This window comes from Helianthus annuus, chromosome 1 (genome assembly GCF_002127325.2).
Source record: "Helianthus annuus cultivar XRQ/B chromosome 1, HanXRQr2.0-SUNRISE, whole genome shotgun sequence".
Lineage (NCBI taxonomy): Eukaryota > Viridiplantae > Streptophyta > Magnoliopsida > Asterales > Asteraceae > Helianthus > Helianthus annuus.
This window is the reverse complement of record NC_035433.2, coordinates 121,187,108-121,211,481: the sequence shown is the minus strand read 5'-3', so window position 1 is coordinate 121,211,481 and position 24,374 is coordinate 121,187,108. Positions and strand designations below refer to the sequence as shown.

Genomic DNA, 24,374 nt, shown 5'->3' with positions numbered 1-24,374 from the left:
ATAAATCTTCTTCCCGCTTTTATAAACCTCATACTCTATCATGGAACCCTTCAACAACCCGAACAATCCGAAGAACCCGAACAATCCCAACAACCCGACCCAACCTAATGTTTTCTCGGTTCCGGCATATTATCCAACGGTAGAACCGAACCAATTCTCGCAATATTTATCAAATGCGTTTGCATCATTCCAACACTCGCCAAACCAATTCGCTCAATTCTCTCAAAATCAAGCCCTTCAACAAATGATGTTGCGGGGTGCTTATAATTTCCCACCGAACCCGACACCACCCGTTCAACCCCAACCGATCCCGACGCAACCCTTTCAACAATCCGAACCCGACGACGATGTGGAGGTTGTTCCCGAAACCCAACCGGCTAAAGGAAAAGGAAAACGAAACAAAGGCAAGCAAGTGGTTGGTGAGCAATCGTCCAAACCGAAGTCGACTAAGTGGACGCCAATCGAAGAAGAAGCCTTAGCCAAGGCTTTCATAGCCACGTCTAACAACAAGACCAAAGGTTCGTATTTTTTTAAGGTTTATCTTTTTTTTAAGTTTGTTTTTCTAAATTTTTTTTAACAGTTTATAAGTTTTTAAAGTTTGTTTATTTTTTTTATTTAAATTTGTTGGTCAACAATTTGGTTAGTTTATTTTTTTAACAGTTTATAAGTTTGTTTATTTTTTATTTAAATCGTATTTTTAAAGTTTGTTTATTTATTTTTTATTTTTTTAATAGTTTTTAAGTTTTTAAAGTTTGGTTAGTTTGTTTGAAATTTTTTTATTTTTTAACAGTTTACATATTTTAAATGTTTGTTTAATTTGTTTAACTTTAATATATTTTGTTTGTTTTATTATAGGTAATAACCAAACGGGTGACGGGTTTTGGTCCAAGGTTTTGGCGAAGTTCCTCGAACTTATGGACCAAGGCCCGTATCGTGATATCGACTTGGTGTCGTCAAAGTGGCGGAAATTGAACTCGGCCGTCAATAGGTTTTGCGAAGAATATAATAAAATATATACAAGTGGGCGTCGTAGCGGCATGAGCGACGACGATGTTTTCAAACAAGCTTTGGACAAGTATAAGTCGAACAATGGTAATACCAACTTTGCTCACGTTCGCGCGTGGGAAATTATGAAAAAGGAACCGAAATGGTCGCCGATTCCTAACGAGGTGGAGATGGCGAAACGCCAAAAAACATCGGAAACGGGTAGTTTTAGCGCCGGTGGATCGGACGCGAGGTGTCACATAAACTTAAATGATGACGCCGACTTTGACGAAGAGGAGTACGCCGTACATGAAGCGGAGCGTCCACCGGGCCGAGACAAATCAAAGAAGGAGCGGGCCAAGGGGAAAGAAAAGGAAAAGTTGGACCCGAAGATGGAAGAGTTTATGGAAAACTTAAAAATGTACAACGAAGTCTCGGCCCGAAAGACGAAGGCGAAGGGGCGGGTCGTCGAAGAAAAAACTCGTGTAGCGGAAGAAAAGTTACGCGAGAAGGTCCGATTGTCGAATGAGAAAATCAGAATTTCGGATGAAAAAATTCGGCTCAATGAATGGGAAATGATAACGATGGATATCGATCAGTATCCCGAGCCGAAACGTTCGATGTTGAAAAAACTTCAAAACGACATCATGAAGAAGCATAATATTATTTAAGTCTATGTTTGTTTTTTTTCTTTAAGTTTATGTTTTGTTTTAAATTTATGTAATGTGGTTTTAATATTAATGAAAATATTTTGTTAGTTTATTTTTTAAATGTTAAAAAAATAGAAGATTAAAAAAATATAGAAGATTAAAAAAATATATAGAAATGGTGGGGAGGACTATCACTACAAAAAAAATGCCATCTAGTGGCACACATTTTTAATGGCATTTAGGTTTTGTGCCACTAATTTTTGTTTTTAATGGCACTTTAGGTATTTAACACATACATTTATTGGCATTTAACTTTTATGTCACTAATCAAGGCTTTTAGTGGCATTTTGCATATGCCACCAAAATTTTCTATATGTTTTAATGGCACTTTGTGTGTGCCACAAAAATTTTTGACCAACTCGTTTAAAATTTTCACCATTTCCCTCTTTAAAACCAAAAAATTTCCCTAGAAATTTCTTCTTTTCTTTCACCAAAATCCAATTTCCCTCCTCAAATAATTTCATATTCCCGCTCATTCCCCTAACCCCTAACCCCTCATCCATTTCCCTCTCATTCTCATAAAAAAAAAAAAAAAAAAAAAAAAAAAAACAATTTCCCCCACTCTATATAGATTAATCACCAGATGGAATGGATTAGGTATATAATTGCGTTTTAGCAAACCCTAGATTTCAAATCTTAATGATGTACTTTATTTTGTTGTTGTAGTCGACCAATGGAGGATGTTATGCACCGGTAAATCCCCTTTTTCACTTTACTCTTTTAACAACCAAATCAGATCAGATTGGCTGCTAGGGTTTCGTAGATCAATCAACACCTTTGCAATCATAATCTTGGGGCAGCAGTCGTTGATCTACAGCTTTGTGTCCAGAAGCACCGTTATTCTCGCTGAGTACACATAGTTCACCGGCAATTTCACCTCTATTGCTTCTCAGTGTCTCTAGAAGCTTCCTACAACTAACAATAAGTTTACTTACAATTGCAATGGTCACACCTTTAATTATCTTGTTGAAGATGGCTTCAGTAAGCATTTATGAACTTTTTATCTTTTGCTTGTCTGTTACAGATCCTGTTTGTAGATTTGATGATGTTTCTAGGTTTTTTTTTAATCTTTTTATTGTCCGTTATAGATCCTGTTTACAGATCCTGTTTGTAGATTTTATGAACTTTTTATATTTTGATGGTCACACCTTTAATTATCTTGTTGAAGATGGCTTCAGTAAGCATTTATGAACTTTTTACTTTATATCGCACCGCTATTTGACAAGCTTTTTGTATGCTTTACGTGTAATTTTGTAATTATTAAACTTTGATTAGTGAGCTTTTTGTATGTTTAACTCATGATTTTTATGCTAAATTTGCTGATTGCTTTCGTTAATTGTTAATTGTAATAATTAGAGGGTGTAACCACATCTGTAACTCTGCTATCTCTTTTGCAATGGTCTTCTCTTTGATACAATAACTTCATATATATTATAAGTAAATATTTGTATATTGTACTGAAAGTGTTCATCAGGTACTCTGGTACTCTATATGGATTCGACACTTGAATCGTGATATGACCGTTGTAAGCAGACATTAATGATTCTGCACCGTTATATCTATTACTTAAGATGTAAACTATTTATTTTGCATAAGATCTGGTAAAAAAAGCAATGTTGTAAGTTTATAGTAATCTTATAAAGATTCTCTTTCTACCTTAGACCTTAGTATAAAAGACTTCGAATATACTCTTTTGTATTGTGCGGCTTCTTTATTTGTTAATAATGAAAGAAAAGATGAATTAAGGTAAGTCGTATCTATAAAAAAACACATCTTATGTTATATTATACTGGAAAGAAGGAACGGTGCTAAGAAATAATAGTTACAGGAAGTGCAGATGTTATAGATGTTAATGGATAATGAGTTTTATCTTTAATTGTTTGCTTTTGAATCTTGAAGCATAATGTGTTGTGGCTGCTGAATCTGTTGGTAGACAAGTTCCAATGGCTTTTCTTGAGTGAATCAAGGACGACTTTAACACCAAATACGGTGGTGGGAAAGCTGCTACAGCTATAGCCAATAGTCTGAACAAAGAATTCGCGTAATTAAGTTCTTCCAATTTTCATATTTGTACACATTTTGTAGAATAGTTACATGTTTACGGTTAAACTTACCATTACCAGACCTAAGTTGAAGGGGCAGATGCAGTTAGGGGTGTGAATTACTGACACGATCCGAAAACAAGACACGAACCTAACACGAAATTCGCGGGTTTGGGTTTGGTCTAAACGAGTTCGGGTTAGTTTCAGGTTGAACCCAAGAACCCGTTTAGCTAAACGGGTCAGGTTCGGGTCAGCCCGGTCGGGTTGGCGGGTTGACCTGTTTAACCCTTTTCTATTATATTATATATTCTTTTTACAATATGTTCCATGTCATAAATTAAATCGGGTGTGTATTTTATGCTATAGTTATAATTTAAAAAGGGAAATTGAGATAAGATTTAATGATTTTAATGTATTTTTATTGTATAAATTTGTGTAATTTTAGTAGATGTTAATTTTAACATATTAATTTGCTGAAAAAATAAAAAATAAAAATAAATAAAAAGATTCAGGTTGAACGGGTCGGGTTCGGGTCAGCATGTGAATATTCGGGTCGGGTTCGGGTTCATATGTGTGACACGATTTTCGGGTTTGGGTTTATCTAAATTTTCGGGTTCGGGTTGAACCTGCCAAACTGCAAACACGACCCGTTTAACACCCCTAGATGCAGTATTGTGTGGATCATCCTCAAGAAATTAGCAAGCTTTCAAAGGTCAAGGCACATGTTTCAGAAGTCAAAGGCGTGATGATGGAGAGAACATTGAAAAGATAATCCTTTTTGGGTGTGTAAGTTAAACTGCCACACACACACATACACCTTCCAGTAATTAATGGAACATGAAAGTTTTTAAGTACAAATGTTGGATATATTCTGATAGAGTAAACTATGTTTTTGGCCCCTGTGGTTATATCACTTTTACTATATTAGCCCAAAATAAGAATTTTTAACATATCTGCCCCCATGGTTTCTATAACTAACCATTTTGGCCCCTAAGTCTAGATATCATGGGGGCCAAAATGGTTAGTTATAAAAACTATGGGGGCCAAAATGGTTAGTTATAAAGACCATGGGGGCAGATATGTTAAAAATTCTTATTTTGAGCTAATATAGTAAAAGTGATATAACCACAGGGGTCAAAAACGTAATTTACTCTATTCTGATATTATAATTGTTTGAATATCTATAGGTTCTAGATCGTGGCGAGAAGATAGAGTTTCCTGTGGATAAAACTGAAAATCTTCGTTCTCAGGTAAGTGAATACAAAATCTTTTTGGGATAGTAGCTATAGGTTAGATGTTAGTACACAAGTTTGACTTTAAACGCTAAACATAAATTGTTAACAATATCTACTCTTTTATCTGCTTTGAGCTATGTTGGGCGGTAATAGTATAAGAAATCTTCTTTTTGTTAGTTTAGTCTACACTTTAGTTTTAACCTCTTCAAATCAGTATGTGTATAGGCTTCTTTATATCGTTCCTTGGAACTGTATACATCTGCTTTGCTAACTTCATATGTATTTGCATATGAAGGTTCTGTTAGTCAATAAAGGGATAGATATAGATGGGTCCCTCAAAATAATAAGATTTACTTATGTATTTGCAGGAGAAACTTTCAGAGTCACGGAGTTCATTGATAAGATGGTAAGTGATGTAGAGCCTATGAAACCACCTCCGGTTGAAAGTACTTTTAAGCTCGTACAAGATGTTAAAGATTTGAAGGAATTAACTGTTAAATTGTGTGATGCCAATGAATTTGCGGTAATCTTTTATATTACACTATTTTATTTGAAATGCACCTAGTAATAATATTGGTCAGTACTCACTATTATGATTTTGGTGTTGTTTAGGTTGACTTAGAACACAATCATTATCGATCTTTTCAAGGTTTGACTTGCTGGTGCAAATATCTACCAGAACGGAAGATTTTATCGTAGAGACTTTGAAACTACGGCTTCAAATTGGCCCGTATCTCAGGGGTGGATTTAGAGCCTTTTTACGGGTTCCCAGGAACCCAGTCGATTTGAAAAAAAAAACGTTTTTTTGTAGTGTAAACCTTGTATGATTTGGAAAAAGGAACCAAGTGAAAAAACTGGCTGGATCCGCCACTGCCGTATCTGCGAGAGGTTTTCAATTATCTTACCTAAAGAAAGGTTTCGAAGCTAATCTTTAAACATTTTAAACATTTTGACACTACAACATATCAGGTTATGCATGGAGCTGATCGGGATATTATATGGCTGCAACGTGACTTTGGTATATATGTCTGCAATATGTTTGATCCTGGACAGGTTATCTTTAATTCATTTTGAGTATGCTTTCTTCATCTTATATTTAGTGTATGCTTTTGAAAATAATTATTTTTGTTTTTATTTTATTGAGTTTAATTTGAGCGTGAATTTGAAATTGTATAGGTCTCAAAGGTGTTAAAGTTGGAGAGACTCCCTAGAGTATCTATTGAAACACTTTTGTGACGTTGCTGCAAATAAAGAATACGTCTCTTTTGCACACATGACACAACACATCACATGTAATTTACATTTTGTTTTGTTTATTAACAGATACCAAAATGTGGACCGGCAGTTGCGACTGTTGACTGGTGAAATGCTGAGGTAGTTGTTGGTTGCTACAAATTTACTCTATTTTTTCCTTTTTATTACATGTTTCTTCATCCTTATGTGTGCCTTTTACTTTTATCTTCGATAGATATGCTAGAGAAGACACATTATCTTCTGTACATATACGATCTTATGAAAAAAGAGCTGCTTTCATCAACAGATCCAAATTGCCCCGAAGCATTTCTTGTTGAGGTAATAAATTAATCGCTCTTTTTTTTCTATATAAAGTTTGAAAAATATTTTGGTCTTATAATTTCAGTCAAAAAACTGTTGGTTTCAGGTATACCAACGTAGTTATGATCTATGTATGCAGCTCTATCAGAAAGAGATTCTGACTAAGAACTCATATCTAAACATATATGGGTAAATTCTGTTTGTGTTTGTGATTGTGATACGTTTAGAGTACGACACCACTTATTTTTGCTGATTCAGGTTGTATGATGCTGATCTCAACGGCCAGCAACTTGCGATTGTTGCAGTAAGTCACTGCTTTTTATTTTCTCTCTTAAAGATATAATAAATAATATATTTGAGGGCTTTTTCTTGTGGAATACAGGGACTTTGTGAGTGGAGAGATGTTATTGCTCATTCAAAAGATGAAAGTACCAGTTATATATTGTCAAACAAAGTTCTTATTGAAATTGGTAATGCAATAGCTCTTTCATAATTTCATTCCTCTTTTTTTTTTATGATATTAACTTATTATTTTTATCTGTTCTATTTCTAAAGCAAAGAAAATGCCGGTGACAACTAGAAAATTGCAACACTTATTGAAATCGAGAGACCCATATAATGAGCGAAATCTTGGTTCAATCGTTGGCATCATTAAGCATTCCATGCAGAATGGCGCTTCATTTAAAGCTGCTGCCAAGAAAATTGTTGAAGATGATTATTGAACACGCATGAAGATTGTGAAAGAGATTCATGAACACAATTAAGTTTTGAGTTTTTATTCATACACTTTTTAGTTTATTTGGGTTATATGTTTGATCATTAGATTTAAATCGACATTTATTATACATTTGGAATCTTTGGAAGATTGATTGAACTTTTAATTGAAGTGATTATTTTATGATTTCCATATTTTACAATTTTGTTTTTTTATTTTTTTAATGTAAATAAATGATGATTGTAATTAATTAAAATTAATATGATAAACGTCAAAGGCATTTAATTTGATGTGATTTTTGTGGCAAAAAATATGTGCCACTAAAAGCTCAAAAGTTTGTACTGACTGATAAAAAGTGCCACTAGAAGCCTAAAAACTTTGTGTGGCACATTGAAAAAGTGCCACTAAAAGGCTTAGCGTCAGCGCTTTTGTGGCACTTTTTTATTGTGCCGCTCATTCTTACAAAGTTCTTTAGTGGCACTTTCTTGTTTTTCTGTGGCACATTTTGCATGCCACTAGATGGCAATTTTTTTGTAGTTCCCATACCCTCTTGAAGAAACACTAGATAAATGGTCGGAACCGAAATATCTAGGGGGTTTGAATCCGCATAAAAGGGTTAGCTCTCTCTCGGTCGATTCAGTTGCTACCGAACTTCTTCTCCGGTGATTATGCAAAAAAGAGCACCGTTAGCCTCGCCAAGGGGAGAAGAGGGTTCTCTCCTTGACCCGACTCCGGTGTGAGAATAAGTATTGGTAATGGAGAAGAGATAGTATTTGAGAAGTGAGTGTGATCTGAGTTTATACCTGAACAGTTCTTGTATTTATAACCGGGAGTTTGGGAGGGAAAACTTGTTATTGAAAAGATGACGGAAGATGCTAACGCCGTAGCGGTTATATTTTCTTCCGTTAAATTCTTTGATCCCACGTTAAGTTGTTTCGATCCGATGTGAATGCACACGGATCGTGGTTTGATCTATGGCTGGGGGATTGCCACGTGGAAAGTGATTAATTTGGAGATCATTCTCCAATTGCATGCTTTCGTTGTGGTTTCAGGGATGCCTGTGGTAATGACACGTGTCCAGACGGTTATAACCGTCTGGGTGTTGCACGATCATATTCTTTCTAGAAGATTACTGCTGTAATCTAGTGTGACACCTTACTGTGTGGACACAGATGTATAAATCCCAAGTCTGGGCAAAATAATATCCAAGTTTGGATATTTGGGCGGAAGTATTGATCTTCAGGATTTTAATCCTTTGCTAATGGAAGAAGGCGCAAGGATTTTATGCTTTCCTTTGGGCGCGCGACTATAAATTGTTGATTACTTTCTTCCTTTTGTAAGACCAATGCGCGGTCGCGCAAGGTTAAAAGGTTGAAAGGCCAGTTTGTGGTATGGTCTCAAATCCTTTTTATGAGGTTTTTGGGACCTTACCCCTTCAAGTCCCCCCAGTCTAGTGTTGTACTTATGCAAATAAGTGGAGCACTGGACTTATGAGAGGGAAATGCTTTTTTGGGCGCGAGACGTAGGAAATCTTCTCTTGGAAGCTTTATTTTGTTGGAAAAGGAAAAAACGCGACTTTGTAATCATGTTCTGACATGTAATGACATCAACTGGCAGTAAGAGTGGGTATTTATTTATTTATTTTTTTCTTTGGTCTTGAGATTTGTAGTGGTGCTTGTCAGATTTCATTAATGAGAAAATGACCCTGGTTCCTGTAGCGCCGTTTAGATGTGATGTAATTCTGACAGTTAATGATGGGTAGGTTTCTCCTTTCCCGAGGTTGAGTTCTCTTTATATATATGTATTTTCGAGATACCTTGTCTCCTAGCTGATTCTTATCAAAAAAGATGAAACGTTCTTACCATACTCGTCTCATGTTGGATGTTTTTAGGGTGTATGAAGCTGCTGAAGGTCTTATACTTCTTTCTTGTTCACCGCCACTCACTACTATTCCGGTAAAGAATCTGGTCAAACCTGTTTCTCCGGTGGTTGTTGATTCTGACAGCAAGGCTCTTCAGCATACGGATGTTACTGCTGGTGCTAGTATTGTGTTGGATGTCGATGGGTTGATGGCTCGGTTCCCGATGCTTCAAAAAGGAGAATGCCGGTTAGTGTATCAACGCCGGAAAACTCGTCGGAGTGAGCAGGTGTCTGTTGTTGATAATGATTCCGATGCTGGTTAGGTGTTTTACCTTAGGACCAGTTTTCGTCTTTTGTTAATGCTTTTTGTAAGTTTTTGGTACTGGACAATTTTTTTGAAGATCATTGCTATGATCTTGTTAATTGTTTATGTTACACTTTTTTGATGATGTATATTGTGATATACTTCTACTCCCGTAGGGTTTAATTCTTGTATGTGTGGATTACAATATGTTGCATGTGTATAATTGCTTTTGGATAGGTAAGGCGAATGAGGGATGGTATTGTGCTCATGTGTGAACGTTTGTCTAAAAGGCACGACAGCTTGCCTGTTTTAGACTGTTCATGAGGTGTACAATGTTTGACCATATTGTTTTCGCGCGAACCAAAGAAATTATATGCAATTTGTAATAAACAGTGATATAAGTAAAAATGATGTGTGTATTGATAAGAGCGCAAGGCTTGTGATACAAGACATGATAAAGAAATACATTGCCTGTATGTTCTTTCCGCTTTTGTAGACTTGGTTCATATGTAACACCTGCGCAACTGTTGTGCGTTCCAGGTGCGGGGGACTAGGGTCCCATCGATCCTTTTTAGGGTATATGCCCCCTTGCCTAGGACCTCATTAATGACGTATGGTCCTTCCCATCTTGGCGCTAATTTGCCGGGTTTTTCAGCGTTTGAAGCCTCATTGTCGCGCAAGACAAAATCGCCGGGGACAAAGGTGCAAACACGAACGCGCGCATTGTAATATTTTTCGAGCTTGGATTTGTACCTTGCTTCCGTTATGGCGGCGTTCTCGCGCCTCTCTTCCAGAAGATCCAAATCCATTCTGCGCTCTTGTTCATTGTTCTGTTTTTCCATGGCTATCATGCGCGGTGACGGTAAACCTATTTCAGCTGGAATGACGGCCTCAGACCCATAGACTAGACTGAACGGAGTTTCGCCGGTGCTAGTCTTTGGCATTGTTCGATGCGCCCAGAGGATGCTGGGAAGTTCGTCAACCCACCCTCTGCGCTGTCAAAAGTCGCGCTTTTATGCCGTCAACGATTTGTTTGTTTACGCTTTCTACCTGACCGTTCGCTTGAGGATGCGCAACGGAGGCAAAGTTGTGCTCGATCTTCATTTCTTTGAACCATTTTTGAAGATCTTCTGCGGCGAAGTTTGTACCATTGTCGGAAATAATGCGCAATGGTAATCCAAATCTGCAAATGATATGTTCCCATATAAATTTGCAGATTACCATTGCTGTTGTTGAGGCCAAAGCTTTAGCTTCCACCCATTTTGTGAAGTAATCCACCGCGACGATGATGAATTTTACTGCACCCGGCGCGTCAGGAAATGGGCCAACAAGATCGATGCCCCACTGTTGGAATGGCCAGGCGGAAGTAACGGGATTTAGCGGATTTTTGGGTCGGAGTGTCTTTGGTGCGTGGCGTTGACATGCCTCGCATCTTCTTAATAGATCAACTGCGTCCATGTGCATTCCTGGCCAGTAGTATCCAGCGCTCATTATTTTTGCCACGACCATGCGCGGTCCCGCGTGTATCTCGCATAATCCCTCGTGGATTTCTCTGACTAGGTATTGGGCGTCTGTTTTATCAACACAGCGTAGTAATGGGCCCATGAATGATTTTCGATAAAGGACGCCATCCGCCATCTCATAATTTATTGCTTTCTGTTGTATTTTCGAGCTTCTGCCTTTCCTTCCGGAAGTTTTCCGTGTTGAAGGTACAAGATGATTGGAGACATCCAGGATGGATCTCCCATTTCTATGACGCTTACTTGCTTGAGATGAATGGAAGGGTTGGATAATACCTCTATACGTACCTCCTTTGCTAAGTGTTTAAAGCTGGTAGCAGCTAACTTGCTTAGCGCGTCAGCGTGCTTGTTCTCGCTTCTGTTTATGTGATTAACTTTGAATGTTTGAAATTGGCTGATTAACATCCGCGCTTGTTCAAGGTACAATGCCATAGCTTCCCCTTTCACATCATAACGACCGTTAACTTGTTCGGCTACTAGCTTTGAGTCAACGTTGGCTTCAAGGTTTCTTGCCCCTATTTTGAGTGCTAGACGGAGACCTGCTAAAAATGCTTCGTATTCTGCTTCATTGTTGGTACTTTGGAAATCTAAGCGTATGGCATATGTAAGTTCGTGATTATCCGGACTGACCAATCGGAGGCCTGCTCCTGCTCCATCATCATTGGAAGCACCATCCGTGTGTAAGGTCCAGACTCTGTCGTCAAAAACAGGTGTTGGGTTCTGGATTGCCTCACATTCTTGTATTTTATCGATGGGAACTTCAGTGGCGAAGTCTGCTAGAACTTGCCCTTTGATTGCTGGTCTTGGTCTGTAAAAAATGTTGTAGCCTCCCAGCTCAATGGCCCATTTAGCTAACCTTCCCGCCACATCAGGTTTTGACAGGATTTGGCCTAAATGATAATTTGTGAGAACTGTGATGACATGGCCTGAGAAGTACCTGCGCAAGCGTCTGGATGCGTGTATTAGTGCTAGAACCAATTTTTCTATCATTGAGTAACGAGTTTCGGGGCCAGTGAGCATTTTGCTGATATAGTAGATTGGAGTCTGGATATTTTCCCGTTCTACCATTAATACTGCGCCTACTGCTACTTCCGCGGCCGACAAATATAAGATTAACGGTTCTTTTTCTTTTGGCGCGGTCAGTGTTGGCAGTTGAATTAAACATTCTTTCATTTGCTTGAATGCTGCTTCTGCTTCAGGCGTCCATTGAAAAGGAGTTTTCTTTCCGCAGTTTCGCAGCGTACTGATAAATGGATAAGATTTTGCCGCATGATTAGCCAAGAATCTGTTCAGAGCTGCTAATCGTCCGGCGAGCCTTTGCATTTCTTTGACTGTTGCAGGTGATGGCATTAGCTGGATGGCCTGCACTTTTTCTGGATTAACCTTAAAGCCGTCTCTTGTAACTATGAAACCCAAAAATTTTCCTTCTTCCATGCCGAAGGAGCATTTTGTCGGGTTAAGTTTTAAGTTCACGCTAGGTAAGGAATCGAACGTGCGCTGGATATTGTTGAGCATTGTCTCCTCTTCATGGCTCATGATGACGAGGTCATCCATGTATACTTCGACAGTTTTGCCAATATCCTCGCTAAAGACTGTGTCCATTAGGCGTTGATAAGTTGCGCCTGCGTTGCGCAAGCCAAACGGCATTTTCGTGTAGCAGTAGATGCCTTTATCTGTGCGGAATGCGGTTTTGTCTTCGTCTTCTTTTTTCATCTGGACCTGGTGATAACCCTTATAACAATCGAGAAAGCATTTCCATCTGAATGATGCCAGAGAGTCGACTTTTTTGTCTATCTCTGGGAGCGCGTAGCAATCTTTGGGGCATGCTTTGTTTAGGTCCTTGAAGTCGACACACATTCTCCATCCGCCGCTATGTTTTTGTACCATCACTGGGTTGGCAACCCATGTATGGTATTTCACTTCGCGCAAGATTCCCGCATTGAGTAACTCTATCACTTGCTCGTCCATCGCTTTTGCTTTTTCTTCACTGAAGCTGCGCCTCCCCTGAGCAACAGGTTCTACTGATGGTTTGATGTTTAAACAATGTTGCGCGATGTCGCGTGGAACTCCAGTCATGTCTGCTGGGCACCAGGCAAATATATCTTTATTGTTAGACAACAACTTTTTCAGTTGTATGCGTGTTGCTGGTGAAATGGCTTGTCCTAGCAGAATGGTCTGCTCTGGGTATTCATTGTTCAGAACCCATTTCTCTGGTTCGTTTGGTGCCGAAGATTTGACTACCTTTGCTGGTGGTTCATCGTCCACGGACATGACTTCTTTGCTTGAATAGAGAATTGCAACTCCGGTTTCTGTCGGAAATCCACAAGCAGCATGTGGAATGGAAGTGATTTTGAATTCTCTTTGTGACCTTCTCCCGAGCAAAACATCATGACGTGATGTTGCTGGCATGACCATGAAATTGACTGTAATTATTCGTGAATGTTTGCCATCTGATAAAGTCACCGGGAAAGCGATTTGCCCTAATGGGAATACGGCTTCATTACAGAATCCGGTGAGGGGAAAATCGACCGGTTCTAAACGTGCTTTATCTTCTGAATCGAGCTGTTTAAAGCACTGTTCGTATATGATGTCCATCGAGCTTCCTGGATCTATGAACATATAGTCCGTTCGGTAATGACCGAAAATACCAGTGATAATCACTGGTCGTTCTTCCTGAGGGCCCCCAAGAACAACAGGGAACACGACTTGCTGTTCTCTCCAATGTTGATCATAGTTTCGTTTATTTGGTCTTCGTGACGGACCTCCTTGAACCATGTGTATTTGTTTCTGATAACTGCTATCTCTGGATTGGCTGGTTTGGATGTCCCCCCAACGTGGTGTTGATGGGTCCAATTCTGTAGTATTGATTTCTTTTCCAGATCTGATGTTTGGGAAATCAGATCTGGCGATTTGCATAACGATTGTGTCTAAAGCAGCTTGGCATCTGTTAACCCAATGTTCTGGGGATCTTTCTATTTGGAAATTGTTTCCGACTTTTGGTCGAGGACCAGGTTGCCGGTGAGAAGATGAATTTTCTGCCATGTGCAAAAACAGAAAAATGGGATGAACTGAATCGAAACGAGGTAGAAACTAGAAAACTGAGAAAACGGTGGGCGCCAATGAAGAAACACTAGATAAATGGTCGGAACCGAAATATCTAGGGGGTTTGAATCCGCATAAAAGGGTTAGCTCTCTCTCGGTCGATTCAGTTGCTACCGAACTTCTTCTCCGGTGATTCTGCAAAAAAAGAGCACCGTTAGCCTCGCCAAGGGGAGAAGAGGGTTCTCTCCTTGACCCGACTCCGGTGTGAGAATAAGTATTGGTAATGGAGAAGAGATAGTATTTGAGAAGTGAGTGTGATCTGAGTTTATACCTGAACAGTTCTTGTATTTATAACCGGGAGTTTGGGAGGGAAAACTTGTTATTGAAAAGATGACGGAAGATGCTAACGCCGTAGCGGTTATATTTTCTTCCGTTAAATTCTTTGATCCCACGTTAAGTTGTTTCGATCCGATGCGAATGCACACGGATCGTGGTTTGATCTATGGCTGGGGAATTGCCACGTGGAAAGTGATTAATTTGGAGATCATTCTCCAATTGCATGCTTTCGTTGTGGTTTCAGGGATGCCTGTGGTAATGACACGTGTCCAGACGGTTATAACCGTCTGGGTGGTGCACGATCATATTCTTTCTAGAAGATTACTGCTGTAATCTAGTGTGACACCTTACTGTGTGGACACAGATGTATAAATCCCAAGTCTGGGCAAAATAATATCCAAGTTTGGATATTTGGGCGGAAGTATTGATCTTCAGGATTTTAATCCTTTGCTAATGGAAGAAGGCGCAAGGATTTTATGCTTTCCTTTGGGCGCGCGACTATAAATTGTTGATTACTTTCTTCCTTTTGTAAGACCAATGCGCGGCCGCGCAAGGTTAAAAGGTTGAAAGGCCAGTTTGTGGTATGGTCTCAAATACTTTTTATGAGGTTTTTGGGACCTTACCCCTTCACCTCTAGTTTTGGGTGATGGAGCATCCTTGGGAGGACTATGACGTGGCGCCTACGTGGCGGACGGTCCTCCAAGGATGGGATGTCACCATACCCTCAATTATAAAAACCTGAGAAGTAAATGAAAATGTTACAAATGTAAGATTTATTGTTTCTAATGCTAAAATTCAAGACAAAATATGGAATAATTTCTATTTTTATATAATTTACACATATGTAGGTTATATATTTACATGTATGTAAGTGATTATAGGTAAAAATATATGGGTTTTTTTTGTGTATATAATACATATAAATGTAAGAAACATAAAAGTTAAAAAATATGAACCTTAAATTCCAAAATTTAGTAATTTAGAGTTGTTATTTTTGTTATCGCAATAATTAGTGTTTTATAATGATTTCCAACTCAATATTATTTATAGAGTTAAATGCAATTTTAGTCTCTGTGGTTTGAGCCATTTTGTCAATTTAGTCCAAAGGTTTCATTTTTCGCTTGTGCGTCCACTGGGTAAACTTCATCCATTTAGTCCACTGGGTAAACTTCATCCATTTTTTCTATTAACGAGAAGGGTAATTCAGTCATTTTATATGTAATTATATAAACTACAGGGACGAAAAATAAAACTTTTGGACTAAACTGACAAAATGGTACAAACCACAAAGACTAAAATAACATTTAACTCTATTAATTAATATAAGTTTATTATATTCATTTAACGTAAAGTAGTAATATAACTATTAATTATTAGAGAAAAATGCAATTTGCGTCCCTGTGGTATGTCCTAAACATCAACCTGAGCCCCTAAATTAAATTTTTGGATGTTTGAGCCTCTGACCTTATAAATTCATAACACTTTAAGTCTCTGCCGTCAGTTTGACTGTTTGAGGCAAGGGTAAGACCGTCTTTTGACATATATTAATAACACTTTGCGTCCCTATGGTATGAGTGAAATATCAACCTGAGCCCCTAAATTCATTTTTTGCTTTTTTCTTAAGAAATCTAATAATTCAAATTAAATTAACTCTTTTATTTTTTAAAAAATGCAATCTAATAATTAACTCTTTTTAAATAAATGCAATATAATAATTAAATGTATCCTATATATATCAAAGATCCACAAGCAATTGGGTTATATTCATTCATAATAAAATTCTCGATAACAAAAGACCGTAACTTACAGACTCGATAACAAAAGACCGAAACATGCAATACAGAGACAAAACGTCAAAGATCCATAAGCAATTGTGGATCTTTACTGACGGGTGCACTTCGGAATGTAGTAGATATGAATGAATATATAACCCAAGTGGTAGATATGAAATTCCAGAGCTCGCTAATTACATATCTGCTACTGGGGTTGTATTCATTCATATCAATCACTTCCTTATGTGCACCGCGCCATCTTCTAGGAGGTTGTCAAGTGTTCTCGCATTCGTAGTTGGTGTTTTGCGTAGTATCTTTACGTCCGCAGCCATTTGTACAACAAAACACATTCAAATGAGGAACACATTCAATCCAAAACTGATCCGATACAACAAAAACATTCAAACCAGAATCAAAACCAAAACACATTCAAACGAGGAACACATTCAATCCAAAACTGATCCGATACAACAAAAACATTCAAACCAGAATCAAACCAATACACATTCAAACGAGGAACACATTCAATCTAAAACTGATCCGATACAACAAAACACATTCAAACCAGCATCAAAACCAAAACACATTCAAATGAGGAACACATGCAAACCAGAATCAAAACCAAAACACATTCAAACCCACATTCAAACCTCTGTTTTGATACCCTAACACATTCAAACCAAAAATCAAAACCAAAACACATCAAACCCACATTCAAACCCACAAGAATCAAAACCAAAACACATTCAAACCCACATTCAAACCTCTGTTTTGATACCCTAACACATTCAAACCAAAAATCAAAACCAAAACACATTCAAACCCTCTCTGTTTTGATACCGTAAACCCTAAACCCACAAGAATCAAAACCAAAACACATTCGAACCCACATTCAAACCCTTTGTTTTGATACCCTAAACCCTAAACCCACAAGAATCAAAACCAAAACACATTCAAACCCACATTCAAACCCTTTGTTTTGATACCCTAAACCCTAAACCCACAAGAATCAAAACCAAAACACATTCAAACCCACATTCAAACCCTTTGTTTTGATACCCTAAACCCACAAGAATCAAAACCAAAACACATTCAAACCCACATGCAAACCCTCTATTTTGATACCCTAAACCCTAAACCCACAAGAATCAAAACCTCTGTTGATACATCAAACCCAAAATCAACCCTTTGTTTTTTCAAAATAAACCGCAAATCATCAAATGGAACCCAAAATCATCGAATGGAACCCAAAATCAAACCCAAAATCAACCCTCTGTTTTTCACAATATAAACACATTCAAATCATCGAATCAAACCAAAAATCAATATGAGGATGAAGATGAACCTGATCTGTTCGATGATGAAGATGTTCGACGAAGATGATGAAGATGATCTGTTGAAGATGATGATGATGATGATGATCGATGAAGATGATGAAGAGATCTGTTGAAGATGATGATGATGTTCTTGAGAGTTGAAACTGGTGATAATGATAACTGGTGATGATAATGAAACTGGTAATCAATTTGTTAAGCTCGCTATTTAAGGGTTGGGGTTATTATGGACTTTTCACAACTGTCAAACGGTAAAACTAACGGAACACTGACGGCAGGGACTCATACTGTTATGAATTTATAAAGTCAGGGACTCAAAAAACCAAAAATTTAATTTAGGGGGCTCAGGTTGATGTTTGGGACATACCACAGGGACGCAAACTGCATTTTTCTCTAATTATTATTACTATATAGGGTGGAGATACAATAGGAAGTTTATTTGGCTAGAAAGGCTAGGAAGTGATCTTGACCATCCATTTAGTTAATCAATGGCTAAGATTAAATAAATGAAATTGAAGCAAAAAAAAGAGGCGCGTGGGTTTGTTAGGGGCATTCTAGGCAATCCAGCACAATAGTTTCTCTCTCCTCCAATTCCCCCCCATTTTTTAAACGTTAATAACTTTTTCATACGACATTATTTTTTTATAAAAATTGCACCAAAAAAACGAGTGTTTTTTTATCTTTAAAACGAGTATACTATTGCTATATTTAAAAAAAAAATTAAAAACCCAGTTGCGTAAAACGCAATAGAAAACCCCCCAGTTACGTAAAACGCAATGAAAAAAAACCTAAAAAATGACATTTTTCTAAAACGCAATGCACCAAAAACACAAAGAAATGTCTTTTACCTAAAACGCAATGCACCCAAAACACTTAAAAATGTCTTATTTCTAAAACGCAATGGCCAGAAAACACTTAAAAATGTCTTATTTCTAAAACGCAATGACTAGAAAACACATAAAAACGTCTTATTTCTAAAACGCAACGGCCTAAAAACACAAATGAAACTGTTCTCTCTAAAACGCAATGAACTGAATACACATAAAAATGTGTTTACCTAAAACGCAATGAGTAAAAACACTTAAAAAATGTTTTATTTCTAAAACGCAATGACCAGAAACTGTTGTTCACAGAACCAGAAACTGTCTAAAACGCAATGACCAGAAACTGTTGTTTACAGAACCAGAATCTAACTAAAACGCAATGACCAGAACCTGTTGTTTACAGAACCAGAAACACTGTCTACGAATGCAGTTTTCCAGAGGCAATTTACAGAAAATTAATTTTTCTGATGCATTTTTATTACAGCAATTTACACTGTCTACGCTCTGCCCCTTAGACCCCGCCAGGGGCTGCCGCCCCTGGGACCCCGCTACCAGAGGCGCTGCCCCCGGACTCCCGCCAAAATCGTAAAACGCAATGACTAAATTAAAAACCCAGATCGTAAAAATGAAATTAAAGAATTTCTTACATGGATCGAAGTGATTTCTTCAACAATTGACGAAGTTTGAATGATAGAAACACTTATCACCGGAAAAAACGAGATTTTTTATGAAATTAAACTGGGTTTTGTTCAAAAAAGCTGAAGAACACGTTGATCGGGTGTTTGAATCATTGATTTGTGATGAAAATCGCACTATAATGCAGTGATTATTGAGATAGAAAGTGAAGAAATGGTTGAAGATGGTGGGTTTTGAAAACGGTGGGTTTTGAAAAGGAAGAAGAAAGGGTTGGATTGACTAAAATACCCTTTTTCTTTATTTTAAATGTTGCCACATGTCCTAATCCTATTGCTTCCTACACTTCCTAGCCAAAATAAACTTCCTATTTGATCTTTTCTCTTACTATATATTAATTTTACAAAGGAAATGAACAGTAATAATATTACTATAATAATAATATCTTCATATAATAATACTAATTAGTATTATTTTTTTTACTTTCTCAGTTGGATAAGCTTGGTGTCAACCAATACTAGTATCGAAAATACAGGTACGGTCCGGTTCATTATCGGTACATGAAGGTACAAATCGGCAACAGCCTGATACAGAAAACGCCAAAAGTCGGTACCGGATTGAGTTTGAAAATCTTTTAGTTCGGGAAATTCGGTACTACTACACGTTATCATTTGCTCATTCCTGATCACGGGTGCCGTACAAATCGTACAACTTTTTCTTCTTGATTTTCTTCAACTTTTAATGATTTCTTTTTTTAGTTTCAGGGGTAGGGATGAGCTCGGTGGCAACCGATACCGAAAATACCGGTTACGGTACCGACATATGAAGGTAAAAATCGGTAGCGAACCGGTACTAGGAACGCCAAAAGTCGGTACCGAATTGGTACTTAGGATCCTTCGGTTTGGGAAATTCGGTACCGGTACCCAGTATTATTTGCTCATCTCTGACCACGGGTTTCATACGAACAACATCATTAACATACAACTTTTTTGGTTGATTTTCTTTCGATTATTTTTTACTGTTTTTTACTTTTTCTTTTTATTTTTGTTAGTGGTTCCGCGTGCAACGCGCTCGTAGTGATTTCAAAACACATGTAAACACAGACTAAATAACAAAAGAAGTTCGCCGCAACGCGGCTAGGGTGATAAACCTAGTTTTAATTAAAGAGTTGAATTGATGAGCCACAAGGTGCAAGGGCGTAGCTTAAGAGGGGCCGGGAGGGGCGCCTGACCCCCCCGAACTTTTCGCTCAGTAGAGTTATATATGTAGTTTTCGTATAGAAATTTTTGGGTATATACGTTTTCGACCCCCCGGTTCTATAGAAATTTTTGGGTATATACGTTTTCGACCCCCCCCCCCCCCGTTTTCATGGTCAAGCTTCACCAGTGACGAGGTGCTAGAGCTTTTTATGAGCCGAGTTCAATCTCAAAGTTTCATATTATAAAAATAAGAGTAAACTGCCATTTTGGTCCCTGTGGTTTATGTCACACCCCAACCGATGGCGGAATCATCGGGGCGCGGCACTGAGCGAAACAGATTGTTCAGAAGTTTCCATAACAACTATTTATATAATCCAGTTAAAGATACGTCCCATACCGTATCCCGAATAAATAAACAAACATGTCATTATAGATAAGCATCCAAACAAGAAAATTCCGTTCCGACAACTCAGATTCAAATATTATTACAGCAATTGTTTATCTGCTTCTAGACCCCTATTCTGTTGACTTTCTGGCTGTAATGCCAGAGGACAAGATCTACAGACAACTATGCCTCAGATGCTTGTTCTTGGCAGACAACTATTTGTTGGGGGCTTCTGGAAACTTATTCTAGCCTTGCTTTCCTAGCAATTAAGCATCCTAATTACCTGTCACATACGTTAAAATAAAGTCAATACATAAAATGTAAAGGTGAGCATACAAGTTTGATAATAGCATATAGAGTTCGAATAGTTTACGCATAACCAACACGTACACAGAGGAAAACGAAGCATGTTAATTATCGACATGGACCTGTCGATACCAATGACTGCGGATTGACCGTCCGAGACGGTTCGCAATACATGATTACCACCGTAATCCATGCAAGTAATTGTCCTTAACAACCCCCGTGTGAACGGGTGCTGAGTCCAAACTATAGTACTACGTCGTTAAGGCAGGTAGACAACATTCCACGTGTAAACACAATCAACAAGCATTCATTAAGTCACGTAATACATGCATATTGGTTAGCGTTCAAATAGTTTGAGTAGTGTGATCGTTTATGTTTTGATATAAGCAACGTATGTAACACCCAAAAGTGCTAAAAGCAAAAAGGGATCGAGTATACTCACAGTGATTGATTATGGATTGAAGGGAGCGCTGAGAGTAGGATTAGCCTGAATAGTTTGATAGCACAACAATGAGTAACGTGGAAAGATAGACAAGTGTGAATGGATCGATAGGCTGGTCGATCGAACGGCAGGTTCGATCGAACGGGCTGTTCGGTCGGCTGGTATGTCCGTTTGGACAGTCCTGTTCGATCGGCCGGTAGGCTCGATCGGCTGGGCCATTCGAGTGGATTGTTTCTTCCTCTGGTGTGTTTGTGTTTGAGGATTTGAACTTTTGAAGTTTTCGTTGTAGTATATGAGAACATTAAAATGTTCTTACCTTTCAAGTCGATCGATCGAACGGTCCGTTCGATCGGCCGGCTTAATCGATCGGCTGGGAACCTTAGAGTGATGCTCAACAGGATGTCGCTCGATCGAACGGACTGTTCGATCGGCTGGCATTCGATCGGCGTAACTTTTCTGTCTGTTCCGAGCTTTTACCAAGTTGTCTCGAATCTGATGGATCTTGTCAGTCGTTTCTTGTAGAATTTCGGGACCGGTTAGTTGCGAGTGACCGATCTCGTGCCATACAATAGGCGATCGACATCTTCTACCATACAAAGCCTCGAAAGGTGCCACTTGAATGCTGGCATGATAGCTGTTATTGTATGAGAATTCCACCAATGGCAGGTGTTTGTTCCAACTACCACCAAAATCTATGACACACGCTCGGAGCATGTCTTCAAGAGTACGGATCGTTATTTCAGTATGTCCGTCGGTTTGAGGATGGAATGCAGTACTCAGATTAAGCGACGTACCAAGGGCCGCTTGAAACGTTTCCCACAATCGCGAAGTGAACCGAGCGTCACGATCTGAAATGATGTCACGAGGCGTACCATGATTACAAATGATCTCGTCGGTGTAGATTTGGGCTAGTCGCTCCACCTTGTAGTCTTCTCGTATCGGCAAAAAGTGGGCTGATTTCGTTAGACGATCGACTATGACCCAAATACTGTCGTGACCTGATGGCGTGGGCGGGAGTTTTGTTATGAAATCCATAGCTATACTCTCCCACTTCCATATAGGTATCGGCGGTTGTTCGAGTAAGCCAGAAGGTCTTTGATGTTCAGCCTTGACTCTTGCGCAAGTTAAACAACTTCCAACGTATAGGGCGATATCTCGTTTCATGCCCGGCCACCAGTACTTGTAGCGTAGGTCCTGGTACATCTTATCTGCGCCGGGATGAATAGAACACCGGGACTTGTGGGCTTCATTCATGATAATCTTTCGCAAATCGGTCCGCCTTGGGATCCAAATTCGGTCCAGAAAATAGAATATCCCATCTGATTTGCTTACCAACTGAGCTCCATCATGATAGATTCTCTCTTTCTTCAAGGTACGCTCGTTAAAGCAAGCATGTTGAGCTTCACGAATAAGGGTTTTGAGGTTGTGCTGGGCTTGGATGTTTTGGGTACTGAGCACGTAGCTCTTTCTGCTGAGCGCGTCAGCAACCACGTTCGCGTTGCCTGGGTGATAACGAATCTCACAGTCGTAATCGTTGAGAAGTTCTACCCATCGGCGTTGACACATATTAAGCTCTCTCTGATTAAAGATGTGTTGTAAACTCCTGTGATCAGTGTAGATTGTACACCCAGTGCCATACAGGTAGTGTCGCCAAATCTTCAATGCAAAGACAACCGCGCCTAGCTCGAGGTCATGGGTTGTATAGTTCTTCTCGTGGATCTTGAGCTGACGAGATGCGTAGGCTATAACCTTGTCTCGCTGCATGAGGACACAGCCAAGACCAAGGTTAGAAGCATCACAGTAGACAATGAAGTTGTCGCTTCCGTCGGGCAGCGTAAGAATCGGAGCGTTGCACAACATATGCTTGAGGGTTTGAAAGGCAGTCTCTTGTGCGTTTCCCCACACAAAAGGCTAGTCCTTATGAGTAAGAGCGGTAAGTGGCACAGCGATCTTGGAGAATCCTTCAATGAATCGTCGATAATAGCCCGCGAGTCCGAGAAAAGAACGAACTTCAGACGGGTTCTTAGGCGTAACCCAGCTTTTGACGGCTTCAATCTTCGCGGGGTCGACATGGATACCCTGACTATTCAAAATGTGACCCAGAAACTGAACCTCCTCCAACCAGAATTCGCACTTGGAGAATTTGGCGTAGAGTTGGTTCCCCTGGAGTAACTCGAGAACCAAACGTAGATGTTGCGCGTGTTCGGCTTTCGTTTTGGAATAAATCAAGACATCGTCGATAAACACGATGACGAAACGGTCAAGATAAGGCTTACACACGCGATTCATCAGGTCCATAAACACTGCGGGTGTGTTGGTTAGACCAAAGGGCATAACAACAAATTCGTAATGGCCATAACGGGTTCGAAAGGCGGTTTTAGGAATGTCTTCCTCTTGAATCCGTAGCTGATGATATCCTGAACGCAGATCGATTTTAGAGAAACATGCTGCACCTTGTAGCTGATCAAACAAATCGTCGATTCGAGGCAAGGGGTATCAGTTCTTAATGGTTAGCTTATTCAATTCCCGATAGTCGATGCACATCCGGAACGATCCATCCTGGCGCGCCCCAAGGAGAGGTGCTTGGGCGAATAAAGCCTTTTTCGAGTAATTCCTGGAGTTGGTTCGAGAGTTCCCTCATTTCGGATGGTGCGAGTCGGTAAGGGGCTTTAGCAACGGGTTTAGCTCCAGGAATGAGGTCGATGCGGAAGTCGATATCACGACTTGGTGGTAGTCCGGGAAGATCGTCAGGGAACACCTGAGGAAATTCACGAACCACTGGAACGTGTTTGACTTCAACTTTCTTTTTCTTTTCCTTCTCCGCTACTACAATGTTGGCCAAGAAAGCTCGGTATTCCTTGCGGAGATACTTGCTAGCTTGGACACATGACATAAGCTTGAGACCTTTCGACGCTGTTTCACCATACACACACAATAGATCACCATTCGCGAGCGAGAATCGTATCATCTTTTCAAAGCACACAACTTTAGCATGGTTTTCACGAAGAAAGTCCATGCCTATTATGACGTCAAAGCTTCCGAGTTGCATTGGAATAAGGTCGATTGGGAAAATGTGATGGTTGAGTTCGAGAGTACAATCACGGAGTACCGAATTAACGGCAATAGTTCTTCCTGTAGCGACTTCGACTTCGAATGACGAGGACAGATAAGAGCGCT

At 39.1% G+C, this 24,374-nt stretch overlaps 1 pseudogene; it reads left to right on the top strand.

The window, feature by feature from the left end:
- The first annotated feature begins 40 nt into the window (after positions 1–40).
- LOC110929602 lies at positions 41–7,430 on the top strand (annotated as a pseudogene).
- Positions 7,431–24,374: the final 16,944 nt, after the last annotated feature.